A 7820-nucleotide genomic window follows, 5' to 3' on the forward strand; every position below is an offset into this window, starting at 1 on the left:
TTTCATCATCAGGCTATCAAAGATGGGACCAAGTATGAACCTGTTCAGGATTTGAGTTTAAAGCATCTGTGAGGAATTCAGGCAGAGGTAACCCTCAGGTATGTGGATATTAGGGAGGATGCTCAGGAGGTAGTTAGATTTTATGAAGGTGAATGGATGTACCAAGTGGCAGTGTGTGTGCAGATGACCTGGAGAGTGTGTGAGGTGAGAAGAGCAGAGAAGGATGGAATCTGAGAGCAAATTCCTCCTTCTGTCAGTCTGGACAATGGACTTCCCACCCTCGTGTTTAGGGAGAAGAAACCTGCCTTCTTTGCCTACCATAGGTCCCCATGCTCCTTCTGTTTGTTTTCTGTGGTAGGACCCCTGCTTTGCTCCCTGCCGTGATCACTCCCTAGTGGAGCCCCCAGAGTGCAATGCTGCCCCTGAAGGTGTGCCCAGGAAGGCTTTGCTTGCATCCCTGGGCTCTGGGAGACCTCCCTGTACTCTCCCACTTCTCTCTTGCAGGTATGGTCTCTGACGCTCCAGTGCTCATCACAGGGCCAGAGGAGGAAGGGGTCCGGGTGGTGTGTAAGGCGTCGGGGTGGTTCCCAAAGCCCCAGGTACAGTGGAGAGCCCTCAGTGGAGAGAAGTTCTTGACATTTCTGAGACTCATGTCCAAAATGCTGAAGGGCTGTTCAGTGTGGAGGCTGCGCCGGTGGTGAAACATAGCTCTTTGGAGAATGTGACCTGCTTCCTTCTTAGCCCAATCCTGAGCCAAGAGAAAGCAATGGCCATTTTTATCCCAGGTGCGTGCTGTTTCCCTCTCCCAGTAGGGCCATAGGGAGGGACTGGGAGTCTCTAGGTGTGCTGAGTGGACTGTTCTGGGCTGTGGATATGGACTGTGTATACTGGACTGTCCTGACTGTGTATATGGCTGGACACGGAGGACTTCTTTCCCCAGACTTCTCCCTGGATGTCAGCTTTCATGGTGATCCTGTCCTTGTTGATACTGTTACTCTTTGGGACTGCCTACTACACCAAGAGAGAACAAACTGCTAAGTGCCAGGAGATGAAGGAATGGGAGAAACTCCATAGGGAAAAGGACGAGAACCAGCGGGCAAAGGAGGAGGCATTGAAAGCCAGAGGTAAAGCAGTGAAGTGGCCACAGTCTGTGAGTGTGGCAGCCGGTGCGGAGGAAAAGTGGACGGAGGGCCCTTGCCCTGGAGCAAGTGGCTGAGGAGGTCCAGAGAGGACATGGAGCTGTGGAGGCTCGATGGATCTGGAGCTATAACTTCTAGGATACTGACATGTGCACTTGTGGGTTTGTCAGGTGCAATCTTTGGTATTCTTAGCGATGGGGGTTCATGCTTATTTCTCACTCTCTTTCAGATGAACTCCAAGCAGATCTTGGTAAGTTCTGCTTTTTCTCTAGAAGTTTCTGTGTCTTCTTTGAAGGAGACATTCTGGTTCTTAGCTCGCCTGTTTCCTGTGTTGCCTTTCAGACTGGAGGAAATCTGTTTACCTGTCCAGGTGTCCTTGCGTTTTTGTTCCACCTAAGTCAAGATGTCCCCTTTCCTTGTTTCAGGCAGTAACATGTGGACCCTTCTCTGGGGCAGAAGCAGAAGCTGGTGGGAGGAAGAACCCTGTTCCATGAGCTTTCTCCAATCTGGGCCACTGTTTCCCACCCAGTTCCCGGAAACCTGGGGGTGATGGTGGTTCCTGGAGTCTGTCGTGCACCTTGGGTTTATTCCAATGCTGACCTGCGTGCCATATTGCTAGCTCTTTAGCCTTTAGTGCAACTAGTTCTGTTAGCACTTGAATCCAAAAGCCAGCTGCTTGAGATTTCAAGAAAAGAACTATATAAATTAATGGGGTCACTAAGGATAGGAGTGTGACCTTAGCTCCATAACACCAACCAGGGAGAGTGTGTTTTCTCCAGTTCCTTGAAGTTGTGATCACAAAGCGATGGGTAAAGGACTGTACAGACTATGTGTGAGAATGTGGTGGAATGAGCTGTCAATGTCCCCAGATAGTGATTGTGTTATCTGAGAAGGATTGGCCACTTTTACTCTAGAGTTTACATCACATCCCTACCTGAAATACTCTCATTTTGGGTTATTTCTCAAATATCTCTGTGTTCAAAATCACCAGGTGTAGTAATGATGTTTTTATAATTATGGAATTTCATATATTTTATCTCTGTAATTTTTTATACAGTGTTTGTCAGCACATGGCAGGAGGTCATTTCCTTTCCAGCCTCTCCCCACTCTGCAGTTAGTGTCACCTTTAGCCCAGAGGGGAGGCAAGTGTCAGTAGATGAATGCTGAGCAGACTTGTTCTGACTGAGGTCTCACCAGGGTGTGTTCCCTTTCAGTCTGGAGGAAGGCACATCTGTATGCAGGTAAGCTACTCAGTTTCCTGTTACCTTATCTCCCCAGGCTCAACTCAGCCACCTTCTATGTCACAGACCCTATACCAGGATGGGTTGGTGTCCTGCTACTCTTGTCACTTTTGTCTTCCTTCTCTTAACACTGTAAGGACTGTCCTTGGGAACATGGATCTGCCTCCATTCTGACCCACTCTCTACTGCAGGTCACTGTTAGGGTTACCAACACCCTCTGAACCCACTGCTCAATTTATACTTCTAATTGGTGCATTGACAACAGAGAGGTCTGAAACAGGATAGTGACCTTATAAATCAGAAACTCTTGTGTGTAGAGGATTTCAGAAACCAAGCTTGCCTGCTTAGGACTCAGGTCTTCCTAGGTGGGTTCTTGGTTCTGAATCCATTTTACCCTGACATTCCTACTTTTTGGGTCTCCGGTTTTGATTTTCCTGTTTCTTGCTAAGCCTCTGGTATGTTGGTCTTTATTTTGCTTCCTCATGCTCTGACTCCCTGTTGGAACTGGGTTTCTTCCTTTAAGCCTCCTTAGGTGTTGAGGAATTAAATACTTTAGAGCAGGTGATCTGAATCTATGATGCAGCACCACCAGGATATTTATGGATTCCTGGAGGTGGGGTCTGTGAACCACCTGCAATTATATACAACATCTTTTGTATATTGTTGTGTAAGAAGAGCAATAACTTATATATGTTATAATCATATTAATTATTAAATATATATTATATATTAAATATTTAACATTATGATATGTGATATGTATGTGTTTTTAAAAACAGCTACTGATAATTGTTCACAACCATTATCTCTCTTTTTAGGAGAATATTGCTCTTACCTGATGGGCTTAACTTGGTTGGGTTTATTGGAGGCAAAGTGTGAAGATGCAAAAGGAGAAAACTAGAAGAGCTAAAATTCTTTACTAGGGAAAAGTGGAGTTAAAATCAGGAAAGAAAAAATGTGTTAGGAAAAGCGGAGGAGTGGAGAAGGAAAGTGGAGAGCTTGAGATTCCTTTGGAGAGATTATTGGGGGATAAGAGTGGTAGAAGTATACAAGAGGCAGTATACAAGAAGACGTGCAAGGTATTTGCATGTATGAAAAGTAATAAACTCCTGATACCTGTTTGAGATTTTTCTGAGAAGACTTATACTTGTTTTAAGCTATTTGAAAGTAATCATGTAACCAGATTTGCCTCTGATAATGAGCTCATCTTGATCTTCCAGTGGTGTGGGGACATGAGAGTGGTCTGGGGATCCTAAAGCAATGAAGAGTTATCCAGAGGTTCCTTTAGTACTGGGGTAGATTAAGAATCTGGGCCCTTTGAACCTGTGTAATATGTGCTTTTTCTTTTTGCCTGTTTCTATTTACGATCAGGGATATAAACTGTCAATGTAGAGAAAGGGAAGCCAGAGGTGAAGGAAACCAGGAGTCCAGATGTGTGAGGCTCCTTAGAGGGCCTCGCTGATTCTTGGGATGTATGTGCAAAGTGATGATCAAAGAATCCTATTTCGCATTTCCCCTTTTCTGCTGAATTGATGTGCATGATTTAATTAATTAATTAATTTTAAAATATTTTTCCCATGAAGCATACTGATAAAACATTTTTTATTATGTTATGTTAGTCATCGCGCAGTACACCATTAGTTTAGCGTTCCGTGATTCATTATTTGCATGTAACACCCAGTGCTCATTACAACACGTCCCCTCTTTAATATCTATCTCCAGGATACCCCATCCTCCCACCCCCACCCTTCTGAAATCCTCAGATGGTTTCTTGGAGTCCATAGTCTCTCATAGTTTGTCCCCTGTCTCATTCCCCCCACTTCAGTTTTCCCTTCTTTCCTCTAAAGTCTTCCATGCTATTCCTTATGTTGCACATATGAGTGAAACCATGTGATCGTTGTCTGCTTGACTTATTTCACTTAGCATAATCCCCTCCAGTTCCATCCAGGTCAATGCAAATGGGGGGGGGGTATTCATCCTTTCTGATGGCTGAATAATATTCCATTGTAAATATGAACCACATCTGCTTTATATATTCATCTGCTGAAGGACATCTCGGTTCCTTCCACAGTTTGGCTATTTTTTTCTTGAATAAAAAAAAAGCTTTTTAGGGGCCCCTGGGTGGCTCAGTTTCTTAAGCAGCTGCCTTTGGCTCAGGTCATGACCCCAGGTTGTTGGATCGAACCCCACATTGGACTCCCTGCTCAGTGGGAACACTGCTTCTCCCTCTCCTCCCTGCTCTTGCTGTCTCTCACTATCACTGTCTCTCTCTCAAATAAATAAAATCTTAAAACAAAGATTGTATTTATTTAGTTATTTATTTAGAGCCATTGGAGTGGGTGGAGTGTTGAAAATCTCAAGCAGATTCCATGCTGAACCTGGAGCCTGATAGGGGGGCTGGATCCAACCACTCTGAGATTATGACCTGAGCCCAAATCAGGAGCCAGATACTCAACTGACTGTTGCAGGTGCCAGTGTTTTAAAGTATGTGTTTTAAAGTATGCCATGTGTACTTGTATTTTGATCTCCCCCATTCTTTTCAAGAAAACCTAAGTTTCATGATGGATATGTGGCTAAGGATTGAGAAAACATAATTTGAGTGGAATCTGGGCATAGATTCTTCTTTTCAGGTTGTTACACAGCCTCTCAGTGGTGTTAAGCTTTATGGCTTAGCTCTTATGGGAAGGCTGTAGGGTGATGCCCGTGTGTGTGTGTGTGTGTGTGTGTGTGTGTGTGTGTGTGTGTGTGTAATAAATGCATCAGGGAATGTTTCCAAAAGATATTTCCCTGTAACCCTTGCATCAGTGTATTTCAGAAGACTAGATACAGACCCCAGTGTATTCAGACTTCTCAAAGCCTTAAGAAGAAACATGTGGTTCTTTTGTAGATTGGCGGAAGGAGAAGTTCCTGCCTTGTGAGTTACTTTGAGTTCTTTCTGGGTCCTCCTACTGCTGCTCCAGGGTGGCTTACCTCTCCTCAGCTTGCTGTGGTGACACAGATGTTGGCCCCGTCAGTGGTGGCAGGTGCAGATGGGGTGGTGAAAGTCATGTAGGTGGGTTGGTGGGTGTGGATGATTTCAGATGCTAAAGAGATACCCTTCAGTGTTGGAGTCCAGTCTTGTCCTCCCGGATCAGTCTTTAGTTCCTTCTCCTGGTTGGTGGGGTGTGTGCTTGAGTCACAAGATTCTAATCTCAGGAGGCTTAACCCTGCCCACATGCATCTAGGTGTCTGGTGGTGGGGGTGGTTGATGTGTGCTTTATTGTAGGGAAAGGCGAGACCTCAAATGATTGGCAATTCTCTCTGCAGTGTCTGTCACTCTGGATCCAGGGTCTGCAGATCCAAACCTGGCTGTTTCTGATGAAAAGTCTTGTGTGACCTGGAAGTATACAACTAAGGACCCAGAAAAACAGTGTAGCATCTTAGTTCAGGAGGGCATCAGTCAGGGCGCTGTTACTGGGTGGTGGAGATCAGGAATGGAGAAGTGAGTGGGCTCTGGGGGTCTGTAAGAGAGATGTGGAGAGGAGAGGAAGGGCTCGTACAAGGAATCCCCAGAAAAGGGGTTCTGGGTTGTGGGGATGTATGAACATAAACTCCATTCCCTGCCTGATAATTCAGGACTCCTTGTGCCAATTCCCCACAGGGTAGGGGTTTTCCTGGACCTGAAGGAAGGGGATATCTCATTCTACAACATGACTGATGGCTCCACATTTTCTCCTTCCCACTAGCGTCTGGGACTCTGTTTCCATACTTCAGGTTGAGGTCAGGAGATGTATCCCTGCCCATCTGCTCTGGGGTGGGCGGGCCTGTGCAGACCCCTGTACCCCTTAACAACCCTCTTTGTTCTTCAGAGTAGCCTGTGAGCCTCTCAGGGCAGGGGTTCAGTTCAGGCTGTGGTGTTGATGGTGATCTCCCAGGGGCTGAATCCCCATTACTCCCCTGGGGCCGTGAAGCTCTGTCCCCATAGGGTCCCAACAGGGTTCCTCATGGTGGCTGCAGAATCCCTGAGGTTATAGGCTCTGATGTTAGTCCTGGAAGACCTGGTGTCTTGCCCTTCTCTTCTGGGTGTAGACTGCTGGGGTGTGGTTATGAGAATAGTCAGTTCATGCCTATGCTCAGGTATTAGAAGATAAATGTTGACTGTTTGAGCATATATGGGATAGACTGAATTTTGCTACTGGAAGTCATGTTTCTTTTGATCATGAACATTATTTCATGGAGTCCTTGCATTGTTTTGATATGAAATGAGATGAGGTCTGAATTACTCTGAAGAATTAACTGGTGTTTATTTTATGCAGTTTGTGTTGTGCAGATAAACCCAGAGTCTATGAGAGAGTCACCAGCTTTATTTTAGGAAATGTGTAGTCTGACTAGAGATGTTGTCTATCTAAACATTTCTGAAGAAATGTATGGTTGATGGACTTTAAGAGGAGTGGAGTGTAATATTCTATTGTATATCTTTCTTATTCTGGGATGGACGAGACCTACTTATCTATTTTTTTTTTTAAGAGAGCATGAGTCAGGGGAGGAGCAGAGGGAGGGAAAGGAGCAGAGGGAGGGGGAGGAGCAGAGGGAGAAGAAGGTCCCCCACTGAGCAGGAAGCCCAATGTGGGGCTCGATCCCAGGACCGGGGATCATGACCTGAGCCAAAGGCAGATGCCTAACCAACTGAGCCACTCAGGCGCCCCGAGAGCTACTTATCTCGATGTACCTTAGTAAATATCTATTATTTCTGAAATACTAGTGCTGCATTAATTCAGGGAAGGGAAGATGAGAATTTGGGTTCCCTTGTGAGTCAACAGCAGTTGGAGAGAACAGAACTGCTATCAGAATAAAGATGTGAATGAAGAAGAGCGTTTTCAGACCCCAGATGAATTGAAGAAAGCTTTGACCATGAGCACAGTTCCAGGATCTATGTACAGCTTCTCAGTACTTCTAGTCCAATTTCAAAGGTGGATGGAACCCACAGGAAACACAATGAAGCCAGACTCTTGAGGACTCAGACCTTCAGGAATGAATGTGTGTCTACTTCCAAGGTACAGAACTCTGACCTGCTGTGTTTCTGGGAGAGATGAGAATACACAGAATCTGAAGTGGAAGAAGGAAGTCACAGATCTCAGTTCCTGCCTGTAACCAAAAGTAGGACAAGGACTGTGGTAGTTTTGTATATTTTTTGTTTCTTGTCATGTCATTTGTATTAATTATGTATTTTCTTTCTTCCTTCTTCTTACCAGTGTGATTTTATGCAAGTTGTCCACGGTAATATTTCAAATATAATCTCTAGGTAACAGAATAATCAAATGATTGTGGCTGGACTGAAGAAACTAAATATAACTGCTCAATTCAATGCTTGGGACTGCCTGTCTTTTCCATTTTGGGAAAAGAGTGAGAAGTTTTTCACTTGTAAGTGTAGCCATGTAGATAGGTGAAAAGGTGGAGTTGT

The 7820-nt window shown here is 45.0% G+C and overlaps 1 pseudogene; it reads left to right on the forward strand.

Annotated features, from left to right (window-relative positions):
* Window positions 1-265: 265 nt before the first annotated feature.
* LOC125103323 (butyrophilin subfamily 3 member A3-like) lies at window positions 266-6344 on the forward strand (annotated as a pseudogene).
* The last annotated feature ends 1476 nt before the right edge of the window (window positions 6345-7820 follow it).

The sequence above is a fragment of the Lutra lutra genome, chromosome 6 (assembly GCF_902655055.1).
Source record: "Lutra lutra chromosome 6, mLutLut1.2, whole genome shotgun sequence".
Classification (NCBI taxonomy): Eukaryota; Metazoa; Chordata; class Mammalia; order Carnivora; family Mustelidae; genus Lutra; species Lutra lutra.